At 41.5% G+C, this 13,254-nt stretch overlaps 1 protein-coding gene across 4 annotated transcripts in view; it reads left to right on the plus strand.

Moving 5' to 3' along the window:
- The first annotated feature begins 2,062 nt into the window (after positions 1–2,062).
- Positions 2,063–13,254, plus strand: part of ARHGAP5 (Rho GTPase activating protein 5) — a 123,154-nt gene continuing 111,962 nt past the window's right edge. For 2 of the 4 annotated variants that reach the window (XM_090033577.1, XM_090033575.1), the window contains exons 1-2: positions 2,063–2,320; positions 9,575–9,685. The gene's annotated coding sequence lies outside the window, so the exon portion shown is untranslated. The remainder of the gene's footprint in view (positions 2,321–9,574; positions 9,686–13,254) is intronic. The other 2 variants (XM_090033573.1, XM_090033574.1) reach the window with 1 other exon arrangement.

Consider the following 13,254-nt stretch of genomic DNA (forward strand, 5'->3'; position numbering starts at 1 on the left):
ACTCAGGTGTCTCTTTCAGGGGGCCAAGTTGTTGCCTTCTGCAAGAGTGGTCTTTGGTGGAGTTTGTATGTAGGATAATTTTTACTAAGCTTAACATAACAAATGGAGTGGTGTACAAATTGCACTTGTTCCCACTCCACGTGTGCCAAACCCAGAAATGAGGCAGTGAGGGTACTTCTGCCACCAATCCTTAGCTATGTCTCAGGTGTACTTGAGAATAGCAATAAAAGATGTCCTTGGCATGGCTTTATTCACTAAAGTTTATTTGCTGATTTCTAGGTTTGATGGATACAGACTTAGATTGGGTGGGTAGGGCAAGCTCTTTAGGAGTGCTTGGGAGCACTGCAGGCGTATTGCACAAGTACGTTGGGTAGGATGCTTTTTTAAAAATATTATTTAGACAACTTTTTCATCTAAATCCTTACAAATGGTTTAAGGAAGCTAATGATTGTATATTTTCAAAATTAAATTAACAAAAAAACGCAAAAAAATTTTAATGGGAAAAAAATTTCAGATATTATTTTAATTTCTCCAATAAAGCAAAAGGTGAGGAAAATGCTCTAAGTTATAAACCAAAAGAAAAGAAAAATACTCTAGAAACTTTGGAAGTCAGGCAGATTCAAAAGGTGATATTAATGCCATATTTATTCAATTGTAGGACCTGGTTCTCCCACCCCCATTCCCCATCTTAGAATCACATATAGGGCAAGTGCGCAGAGGGCAGGCCAGAGCTGTGGTGTAAGCTCCAGTCCCTTCCTCTGTACATTGCTCTCTCCTCCCTGCCCCATGCAGCCTGTGCTTCCCTGCCTGTCCCTCTCCCTCCACCTTTACTTTTGCTCTAGGAGCACCAAGCACAGCCCATCTGGTATAGCAGCAGTGTGTGGCCTGCACAGCTGCTACAGGGCCTGGGCTGGGGCTATACTCCATGCTCAGTGTCCCAGGCTAGGATGGGGATGGAGTCTGCCTTTGCAGAGGGGAGTTGGGGAGCACAGGCTGGGGGCAGGAGTGCCCTTGAAGCTGCTGGGATGTGAAGGATGTGGGACAGAGGTAACATGGGGGCAGGCACAAGCAGGGGGCAAGTTGCTTGATGGCCGTACACCATCTGCTTCCCTGCAGTGGTAGGAATGAATAAAAGACAGTCCTCCAATAATTAGATTCCATACATGGAAAATGATGACAAATGTATTAATTTTCCATGTATAGAATTTAATAATTGGAGGACTATCTTAGAGTCAGAATTCTTTGCATAAATGCAGTAATAAAACAGTAAGTTTTTATACAGGTAGGCAGTGGCATTAGCAATTTAAAGGAGGAAGAGGTCTAAGTCGGTGTGGCCTCCTTGTCTGGGCAGTCTTATTTCAGTTTCCCAACCACCTTATCTTGGTGTAGCTTGAGTCAGGATGTGATTTATGGTAGCGCAAGGGTGATGTTGCAGCCAGGGTGGTCCAAAAACCATGCAGGAGGCAAGGATTTCTTGGAGCGATGTCTTTTATTGTCTTGTTGTGTAACCGGGATGAAATTAAAGGGGCTTTCGAAGGCGAGGTGTTCCTCAGCGGCTCGGGGCAGAGCTATGCCGTCAGGCAGCTGCCCCACAAACCTTTTGGGGAAATTTAACCTCCCTAATCATGTTAAATTAAGATAAATGTTTTTGGGAGTTGGGGGGTGAGGGGAACGGACAAGAACAGGGGTCGTGAGGAATGGGGTGAAGGTGCCTACAGCCTCTTTGGAAGCTCTTGCTGCCCGAAGACGGCTCCTGCCACGGTAGGGGAGCGGGCCCGAGGATGCTCCTCCCGTGCAGCAGGGGGCGGGCCTGTGCCGCAGGGAGAAGGGCTCGCGAGCCAGTCCAGGCGGGGCGAAACTGGGCCCCTCGCGCGCAGCCCGCGCTCGCCAGATGGTTGGCGCGAGGGGAGGGGGGGACTCCTTACGCACGTACGTCATCACGGCGCCCCCGCGCGCCGGCCCGGCCTCCAGGGCAGCGGGAGGTGGTTCTTGCAGCGCATGCGCAGGCGGGTGGGGTTCGGGCTCGCGCTGAGCGCGGCGGCGGCGGCGGCGGCGGCGGCGGGCGGGAGGGGGGAGGGGAGGGAAGCCGTGAGGTAAAGTTAGGGGGAGCGAGCAGCTCCGTCAGCAAGGCGGGAGCCGGCGAGGTTCGGCGGCCGCCATTACTGAGCCGGGAGCGCCGGCGGGGCGCGAGGCGGCGGCGGAGAGAGCCCCGCGGGCGGGAGGCGCCGGTGGGGCCCGGCGAAGAGAGCGCGTCCCGGGAATGCCGCTGCCGCCCGCCGCTGCCGCGGAGCAGCCGCAGCTGGAGCCGGGGCTGAGCGAGGTAGGCGCGGAGCCGCCCCAAGGCGGGCAGGGACGGAGAGTTCGCGCCCCCAGGCGCGGGGACGGGGCCAGGAGGGCCGGGCCGGGCTGGGCCGGGAGCGGAGCGTGCCGCCAGTCCCAGCCAGGTGCCGAAGGCCCGAGCGAGGGGAGCGTGCGAGGCCGCCAGCTGGTCACGGCTCCCCGGGGAGGCAGGACGGAAGCGCGCGGCGCTGTTTCTCTCGTCTCGCCCCCCCCCCCCCGGCCCCTGCGCAGCCCCCGGTGCGATCCTCCCCCCCGGGGGAAATCTCCTTGGCACGAAACCTCGGCAAACTTGGCGTCCCCGAGGCTACGCTCGGCGCCTGCCGGGGGCTCCGCCAGGTGGGCTGCGAGGGGACGTGAAGCGGACGAGGGGGAGCCGGGCAGCGACCCTGGCAGTTTCCACCGCCTCGCCTTGCCTTGCCTCGCCTCGCCCTGCCAGCGTCTAACCTTTAGACTTTCTCCGCCCAAGAAAAGCACCCGAGAGAGACGGAAAACAGCGCTGTGCTATAGGGCTAGTGGCTGGGAAGCTTGAAGCTCGTCCTAAGAATTTGAAACCAGCAATGATGGGGGGGGCGTAGAGGAAGCAGTGCCCCCTGCACCACAAACCCAACCTGGAGCTCCCCTGCCTTGTAGATGAGGCTTTCAGTGTCTTTAGTGTTAAGGATTTGCTTAATAGGTGGGAGAAAAACGTTTTAATATCTAGACCAAAATAGGCCTGTAGGTGGGTGTGTGTATTCTTAAGTTGAGATTGGCAGGGGTAATTAGTGTTATTTATTTAATTTTCTTCTCTTAAACTGCTGCGATTACCAGAAATTATTGAAAAAGTATATGCTGCCGGGTGAAACAGCGAAGTGGCTAGCAGCATTTGCTGATGAATTGCACGTCCATTTTAACTGGGTTCTTTAGAAGGCTTTCCCTACCGTTGAAATGAATTACAATGTTGATACCAGTGTGCCGATAGCATAAATGAATGAGGAGTTAGTAGATTAGATTTTTTTTTGCTGTGTTGATGTCACTGTGCCCTACCTTGTAAGGTTCTTTGAAATGAAAGCTGTTTGCAGCAGTGACGTTGGTCACCTCCATCCCTGTGTTAGGCCTCCCTACCTTCCCCAAATGAACTTAAAGTAAATAACTAGAACTGGTAGGATTGCAAATGAACGCTTAGGTGCATTTTTTTTGTTTAGGGATTATGTTTTTTCCTCCTGTTTTCTTGTTTAGGAACAATAATACGTCTCTGTGGGGCTAGGCTACAGCTTAAATTTGCCAATTAATAGAGTACTATATATATAATATTCTATTAATATTACAGTCTGTTTTACATACGTGTGTGTGTATATTATTACAGTCTGTATAATGCCTTGCATAATGTTTTAGGAGTTTTACATTATCACTAGCTTGTTGATATCTTGAACAAACCTATATGCATTTTTAAAAGGGTCTTTTGGATCCTTTGATTGGAATGTAAATAGGTTAAATTGTGCAGTTGTGAATAGGATACAAGTAAATCACTACAAGCAAATGTCATCCTTTAGGTCATAGTGGCCTTCATTATTTTAGTGATGTTGCAGTGCAAGGAACATAATTAATTCAATTAAATAAGTTATGCTCAAAATAAATTCTTTCAAATACTGTTTTTAGTATCAGTAGAGAAACAAGGTGTATTTTCTTTGAGGTTAAGAATAAGCACCCTTTTAAACCTGTAGTTATTTTCTCAAGGTTTTTTTTTTTTTGGTTTACAAAGTTCGCATAATCTTACTAGGCTAGTCTGTATGTGTTCTCTCTTCTGAGAATTATTATTGGAGAAGAAAGCTAGTAAAACGATTAAATTTTTCTCTATTAAGGGGATTAAAAGGATGTTGACCATTTGTTAAGACTCCCAAAGGTGCTTTCTTAACAAAAGGTAAATCCCTTGCAGTAGTCTCTTTAGGGGATGCCTTGCATATAATTTTAAGTACTTTACAAAATTATTTTTAGTAGACTAATAGGCAAGATGCTCCTAAAATTATCTATAAGGCATCCTTTGGATGTAATGCTCTGACCTTTACTGAAAGAATATGAGTTTGCTTCTGAAGGCCAGGTGTGTACTAGAAAGTGTTGCTAGCATAGCTGTAATGGTCGAGAGCCTAAAAAGATTGCAGTCTAATGTAGGCAGGAAAACTCCTAGTGTAGATGCTTATTTTAGCGAAAAATCCCTTTGCTGGATTTTTATTATTTGGAGAGATGGTTTCACTATACTGGCAAAAGAACTCCTTTTGCTAGAATATGCTGCGTTACCACTAGGGGGCTTTGCCAGTACAGCTACAGTACCCTTTTATATTGACTAGCCTCAGTTGGCTTTTCCATTTTGGATGGGCTTTTGGAGTTAAGGAGCATCTTGTGACATGGTGGATATGAAGGTGTTCTACTGTATATGGGTAGTCACTATAGAAAGCCACTGAATAAATAATTCATTTCTTGGGCTACTAGTCCTATTGTATGTAGTCACATAACTTTGCTAATTGTGAAAAGAACTGATGTGAGGGGTATTTTTTTTTCCTTGTGTTGCTAATAACTTAATGTCAGACCCTTTTTCCAAAGATTTCTAACCTGAAGTTAGTTACCTGAAAGAGAGCATTCTCCATTTTTCTCTCTTGTTTTTTGGAAGCAGTTGGTATATGGTAAATGTCTCGGATACTTTTCATCTTTTTCTGTGCTGCTGTTTACCCTTTTTGCATGGGCCTTTATTAAATTATTGAAGTGGAGAGGAAAACACTTTTCTAAAAGTGTGACTGCAAACTTTCTACCCAAACCTAGCAGGAAGATTAGGGGCAGCTGTAGTGCCTAAAACAACTTTCTAAAACTGGATCTTTCTAATTACCCAGTGTCCCTTTTCAACCTGGAAAAAAAACAAACTTTAGTCTGTCACTGTCTTTTGGATATTATTTAGTTTGTCCTTGTGAATTGAGACTTTTCTGTTCAGGTTCGTGTTGTGATTTTCATGCATTTGCACAGTTCTGAAGTTTTTTTTTGGCAGGTTGCTGCTAGAGAAAATTGTATTTACTTTTTTTGTCTTAAATTTTAACAATTTTAGAAATATCTGACCTAATTTAACTTTCTTCAAATGTAAATTTTGGTCTTGATTTGAAATTTTCCTATTTATAATACTTAACATTTGCTGTTTGGATTGTGTTCTTCATTTGTACATCTCTAAGCACTTTGCAAAGGTGAATAAGCAGTAATTTTATTTTGAAGTAATAGAAACTGAGAGAGAATTGAGTGACTTGCCCAAAGTTGCTCAAGAAGTCATTGGCTTTATAACATCTCCTCCTTAAATATAAAGGCTATTTCATCCATGTGGCACCAGGAATATGGGTTATTGAGTTCTGCTTCAGCTTCTGTATAATCTCTGTCTCTTCAGTCACTGGATTTCAGTCTTGCCTTTCCTGTGCCAAACAATTTCTAATTTAGTTTCCCTTTTTCTTTTTATTCCCCCCCCTTCCCCTCCCTCTTCCTTTCCATCATCACTTCCTTTATTATATTCACTTGCTGGTTGAATTCCCCTTGGGAGTCTTCCTAGTAACATTTTTTGAATCCTCACAAGTAAATCTTGTAGTAACTTGTAAATGAAGGATCTGATCATGCATTCATTGCGCTGAAAAACTTCTGTTGATCATTATGAATGTGTTCAAGGAGAATTTCTCTATACCAGGACTACACGATCGGGACTTGTGTCTCCCCTAACTTTGTGTTACTTTTCTTATTTGTTTGCTACTATTTTAATGCACATCTTTTTGCTACCATTTATTTACAATGATTTTGTATCTCAATTGAACAGTATCTTTTGGATATTTGAAAATCTGTAGAAGATCAGTAGTCTTAAGCAGAATTTCAGAGTTCTGTAATGCTGATAATTTGAATCTTTGCTTTTTACTAATATGCATGTCATTTTGTTTCTAAAATTCTCAAGGTAATATGAGTTTTGGGATAGTTCCTGACTATAATTTTAGTTCATAGTTTGCATTACTTTTCATTTACTAAATAAAATATTTGATGAAAATAATTGCTTCTAGAAGACAAGATTTTATTCATAGTTTCATGTAGTATATTGTATTTAAGATTGAAAACAAAATTAATCCATATCTAAATACCAGGAGTGAATTGGGGGTCTTCAAACTGGAAGTAAAAGAACATGACATTTTGTGAATTCAGGAAGGGACGAATAGCTTGGGTTTTATGTTTGTCTTCAGTATTGCCTTGAATAGTTGTGTATCATCCAGTTTATGAAGTGAAGATAGTGGTAACTTGAACGTATTATTAATTAGGAAAAATATTTCTTGAAAACTCAAATGCTATACATCTAAGAACTCTGGAATTGGAAATGAATGATCACTTGAATGACCCATTCTTATCCTTTTGTTTTGCATGGGTATTACATATTGTTTAAACTAACATTTAAAGTATCTACCGTGGTGATATATAAATAGGGTGACTATATATTCTAGTTTGACCAGGACAGTCCCAGATTCTTTAGGTGGTACAAGCCAGTTTGTCAAAAGTCCCAGGCAAGGTGGGTGGATATATGGCATCTTAGGATGACCACATCCTAGTCCCTACATTCCTTGCTCCTGCAGAGTGGCAGCAATGCTTGCCTGCCTGGCATACCATTCTGCTGCTCCTCCCCTTCATGGTCCGGCCCAGGACTTTTGACCAACTGTCTGGGACCAGCCTACGGAATCTGGGACTGTCCTGGTCAAATCAGAACACATGGTCACTCTGTATATCAACCACCTCTCTGCAGTTTATTTTGGTATTGCTCAGTAGGGATGTGAAAGGTTAAACGATTAATCATTTAACAGACAAATGAAGTGATAATGGGTTAGTTTACCGGTTATCTTTTACCATGGGCAGGCACAGTCTAACAGGGAAGTGGGGAAGGGAAGCTGTATGGTGCCCCTGAAGGAATCAGAAGGCAGCAGGGCAGGCAGGAAGGAGGAGTGAAGATGGGGAGAGGTGAGGGGTACTAGTACCCACAATGTAAGAGGAAAACAACCAGCAGCCTAATGATTCATCAATTAAGCAGTTAGCTGCTTGTTCAAAGGTGCTCCCTCCCAGTGCAGGGCTTCAGATGGGCTGTGCTGTCTGACTGGTTTTACCTCTATTCCCCCTCCCCTACAGTCAGAGGACCCAGCAGCAGGTGCGTCTGATTTCCTGTGTTATAGGTTGATGGTTTAACTGATATAATTAGAGGAGGTTAAACAAATATTTCTAAACAATATTTACATCTCTATTGCGCAGTTGCACTTCCTGAATTTTCTGCTTTAGCTCTTGCCTGGTATCTGTGGGTTTTGATTTTACTAGTATAGTTTGTCATTTGGTATAAATAACATAGTATGGTTATCACTTCTATTAAAATTATTGGGGTTTGTGAAGGTGTCTGTAGAGGATGTGAGGTAATGCGATGAAGTAATGTTATTACTGTGGTTGGGCCTGAGGCTGTTTTAACATTTGGAGATCCATTTGGATGCTAGGAACCAAATTCATGTGAATACTAGTAGTTGGGTGAGGATGGTAAAAACAGTTGTCCCTTGCTCATTTGAGGTTCATGTATTAGACCCTGCTGAGGGTGCGAAATAAGGATCTTAAGTATACCAGGGTCTAGACCAGGGGTGGGCAAAATATGGCCTGCAGGCTGGATCTGGCCTGCCAGGCTCTTTCATCTGGCCTGCAGTGCTCCCCAACAAATTGAATCTCGCCCAGCCCTTCCGCCCACGAAGGTGAGATTGAGGCACCCATGTGTACAGCCAACCCCCCAGCATACCCTGTTGGGCCTTGTTCCCAGCCTTGTGAGCAGAAGGGCTCTGCCCAGCTAGCAGCTCCTGGGTGGGGCTTTTGGTGCAACTGGCATCTGCTCGCTTGGGGCAGCAGGTAAGGAAGTGGTAGGACTGGTGGTTGTTGGGGCGTGGAGTTGCACCTGGGCAGAAGTGGAAGTGCAGCACAGAGCCTGTGCCCAGAGGGACGGAAGTGTGGAGCTCAGCTGGGCAGGGTGTAGGTGTGAGGGTAAGGGTGTAGGGACCCCTCACTCACTGCCCTCTTGGCAAGTGGCCACTGCTGCCTAGCAGCAGCAGGCAGGGAGGTTAGAACGCTTGTGCCTGGTACAGGTGCAGTTCTGGCCAGTGGTGCATTTCAGGAGGGAGTGGAGCCTGCCCTATTGCCTGTAGCTCCAGCACTGGCAGCAGGGAAAGCCCCACACTGGAGCCAGCTGCTTGCCCTATTCCCTGCCTGCACAGGTCTCCACCTACACTCCGCTGTGGGAGATTCCACTGCCATGACCTGGAGCATGCTCTGTCCCGGCCTGTCCATGCGTACCCCCTACGTCCTTTCTAAGTACACCTGGGGGTATGCGTACCCCTGTTGACATTCCCTGGTCTACATTGTTTAGCTTCTCCAAAAGAGGTCTCTGCCCATTCAACAACTTGTTCTTTTTCCTGTTCCTCTTCGTTTAAAAAAAAAAAAAAAAATATATATATATATATATATATATATATATATATATATATATATATCTATATATCTATATATATATCACAACTCTTGAGGACAGCTGTATCCACCCCACTTATTTCCATGTGCTAGAGTTCCGTGATCATGACTCATAATGATACTCTTAGCTCTTAACTTCCTAGTTATAAATATACCCCAACACTTAGGCCTGTACAGTTATTTAGTTACCTATTGTATATTTTTGTTATTAAAAAAGCTGTACCTTGGACACCTAATTAACAAATCCTAAATTTTACAAGAGTCTGACAATCTCGCAAATTTCTAAATCACTGTCAAGATCCAGATAAGCACAAGCAATTCGTAACTTATCTTGGTTTACTGGATGACTATCTTGAATCATTGTTAAAAGGCTTGCTTTTCAGGAAAGACTGAGTATATGTGCATCCTATGACAGTCGAGACTCGTTCAAGTGTCAAGTGAGGCTTCTAAAATCCTGAGTCATTTTGAAATTTTTGGTCTAATAACAAACATTCATGATAGACATGTTTTGAATATTTTTGTACTGTGCCATAACTTAAGGATGGAGTTCTAACTTGGATTTTCTGCCTGGCCTCTGAAATAATATATATTTTTAATTTAAACTAAAGTAAATCATTCTGATGAGTAGTTTGAAAGGTTTTTGCACCTTGTCACATACTGGCTTTCTTGTGCCTTTATGATTTTGAAATTATTAATAGATCATAATGTTCATTTTCAGGTTCCTCAGGGAAGGATTCATTGAAAGACACCATTTAAATGCGTGACATCATTGCAGGAAGGTATCAGCAGGATAACCAACTTCTTGCTTTAGAACCTTATTTTTATAAGGGTAAGTTTGGGCTTTTGATTTTAATGTTGTTCTAGGGAGAAAAAAAGAATAGATACTGATCACTCCACCTTTTCAAGTGTATGTTGAAATTTGATAGCTTGTCAGACAGTGTCCCATGGCAAGACAGAAAGTTCAAGAGAACTCTTCACAATATTATGTTTTTCTTTAGTAAACTTAATTCATCAGTCCTTCTATAGGGTTGCAAAAATAGGAACAATATGATGGTGCGATTCATTAGCAACCCCAAAATCTTAGAAGAAAGCAGACTACAAACCCACAACAGCCACAAAAAAGAGGGGAAAATGGAAACCTTTTTGCGTTTGTTTATTTTTTACTGATTTCAGTTTCTAATGAGATATCTAATGTAATTTGTCTGTGTTGAGTAATATAGTTTATTTCTGTAACAGGGTTATTATTATTCATATTTATTTAAAGAACATTTTATTGTACACAGCAAATCCATTCAGTTGGTACACATTAAAATGCCTGTAAAGAAGATGTAAAGCTAAGAGATTGATTAAAAAAAAACAAACAAAAAAAACACGGTGGGGAAAAAGACCTGTTGTGTAATTTAGGCTATTTTCCTGTCAGTGTATTGTGAGTTTTTCATTCAGAATATTTACTGCTAGTGTGATTTTAAACTTTCCCCACTGGAAGATTTTTGATTAATTGAATACGTCTCAGAAACTTTTTCTGCTGATATTCAGAATATATTTTAATTAGTTCATTGTAGTTATAGAACCTTCTGATTGCTTTCATTTTCTTCTGTGTTTAATCTCAAAATGTTTACAAGTGTTTAGGTAACTTTCTTTTATTTTGCCCAAGCGTGGAGCTTTAAAAGTGATGTTGTATTTTAAACCCAGCAGTCTCATGATCAAATGTAGGAAAAAGGAGTTGTGGCATACATAAAGAAAAGGGTTGTAGAAATTAAAAAGAATGCATCAAATTGAATTGCTCACACAATTATGTTTGAAAATGTTTACCTTTTAGAATTTTGAGTAACTCTAAATTTAAGAATAAGAGAAACACAAGAATGTTTTTCTGTTTTATTTTTACCTCTCATTTGCCAGCAGTTTGGCCACAGTCAGTTTTACTATTTCTTTTACATTCAGTTTTTCCTGCCTGTATCATCTTTCACTCAGCCACAGGGGAAATAAAAGATGAAAAATTTAAGACTGAATCTGTGTGGTTTTATGGTATGCAGAGCACCTATAATAGTAATATTAAAATCATTTTATATCCCAACCTATCCAGAGAGTGGTTACTAAATCTTTTAATTGGATTTGAAATTTTGTCTTTTTATGGTAGTAAGTATTTTAAAAAAAATAAATAAGACTTTGAATTCTAATTTATAGTCTGTTTGAATTCTTACTGCATCACAGTAAAAAATATATATATATAGTGAAAATGCTGACTAAACTTCTCATTGTTGTTCAGATTATATTACTAAACTGTGCTTTGTTTTTTAAAAAAACAAAATTGCTTTTATTTGTAGTAATAGAACTGGTAATTCACAAAGGATTTACTTTTACTAGGTGGCTTAGCCGAGAGAAACATTTTAGTTCTGAAGTCCCTGAGTCGTAAAGGGCATAAGCCAGCATGAAGGAATTTTACACTATCCTAAATATTTACTGTTTTTGAATGTGTTTTGAAGACTGGTGGCAAATAGCATTAGACTATTTCAAAAATGTTTTTCAGATTCCTGTTCAGTTACAAAGGATTTTGAATTTTTTCAAAAATAAGGCCCCAAACTACAAGTGCATATTGGATAACTTTTTATTAATTTGAAAAAGCCTATTAACATAGTACTGCTTCATGACTAGAGATGTTTGTTAGTGCGTCATATATAAACCAAGCTGAGTTTGTTTACTTTCCTTTTGTAATGAAATGTACATTTTGTGTAAAAAATTACACTTTTTATTGACAGCATTATTGCTGGGATAATACTGTAGGTGAAAGCTGTTAAATTCTGCATTACTTGGTATCATTAGAAAAATTAGCTTATGTAAATCTTTTGTTTCTGAACAGCTTAGTACTTTTTTAGGTAGATGTTATTGGGAAGCTATATTGATAGTATTATTTTCGTTTGCAACATATGAAATCCCTCAAAAATAATTTTTGAATATTGACATCTTAAGGCTTTGTGGCTAATCCCTAATGTAACATGCTAACACCTTTAAATGCCTTAAAGCACTTGTTGTCCAGCTCAAAGTTCCACCATTCCAGGGTGTAAACTGGGCAGGATTATCTCTGATCCACATAAATTTGCAACTGTTCTGTTAAGGTGTGGCCACTTCCCCCAGCTGTGCCACTCAAGTTGAAGTCCTCCAGTATCCCAGGATGCAATGGTCTCTCCCCATATGGTGTTTCTGTACACAGCTGAAGATGGTGACACCATGAGACAGGGCAGGGCTGGTGGAGTGGGAGGGTAAGGCATGGAAAGCCAAAGCCAGTACACCAGGATGCTGCTGTTGGTTGGGCAGAGTGTGGCCCAACGCAAGAGAGAGAAGAAAGTGGCATGAGGTGGTTCCAAGGATGTGGAGGGCACTACAGGGGAGGCTGTGGTGCTGGCTCTGCTGCCTGGCTTGATAAAGTGATGATGGCTACATTGCTGCTTGGCCCACAAGTATTGCACTGTGCCACCCCACTGGTTTCCTCCCATAGTGCCATGCTACGGCTGGTGGGAGCATCTGGTGGCAGTGGCAGTGGGGGGAGGGGATGAGGTAGACAGAGAAGGTTTTTAACTCTGTGCTAGCACTAAGCTGGTCAACATTTGTGTGTGGCTTAAAGCATAATGTGTAACAAGGCCTTTAGCTACTAATAGTAATAATACCTTTTATTGGTGTTTTCCTGATTTGAAAAAAAATATATGTTGTAATATTTGCATGTTAATTTTACAACTATTGACTTACATTTTGGAAGATTTTGGAATATCTATAATGCCAAAACACTTCACTTTTTTAGTAGAAGAAATGCTCTGGAGATCTCATCCAGATGCACTGTTGGAGGTGGATTTCCTGAAATGATAGAAATGAAAAGAATAAATTAGGTTTTCTGATGACAGAATTCACATATAAACACTAGACTATCGTATTTTGTAACCCAAATAGATTTTTTTTCTTACCACTTTACTTATTTAGAGAGGCACTTATTTATATTTATTTATATAGGATATAGAGCCCTAATACATATGGAAGTATGGTATTTTAGCCCAACCATAGTCATGTAAAGTCTGCTCACAGTGCTATCTAATATATCTTGTTTTCTGATAGAAATCTATCAAAATGGATCACAACTACTAGGCCACATTATTTATCAAATGTATTTTGGATTCCCAGGTCCAAATAAATTCATGATCTTTAAATGTAATAGATAACTACTAACTTATAATTTTTTATCTGCCAAAAAAGTTGGGTCTTAATGATTGCTTTTGAGTCAGAAATCACTGCAAATTTAGAATAACCAGAATGAAGTTTGGGTATCCGTATTATGGTTACTTTCAAAACCTTTGTTTTTTTTCTATCAGGAAGGTGAATGGTACAAAGTAATACAGTTGCTCTTTATTGTAT

This window comes from Crocodylus siamensis, chromosome 2 (assembly GCF_052110815.1).
Source record: "Crocodylus siamensis isolate JL-2025a chromosome 2, ASM5211081v1, whole genome shotgun sequence".
Classification (NCBI taxonomy): domain Eukaryota; kingdom Metazoa; phylum Chordata; order Crocodylia; family Crocodylidae; genus Crocodylus; species Crocodylus siamensis.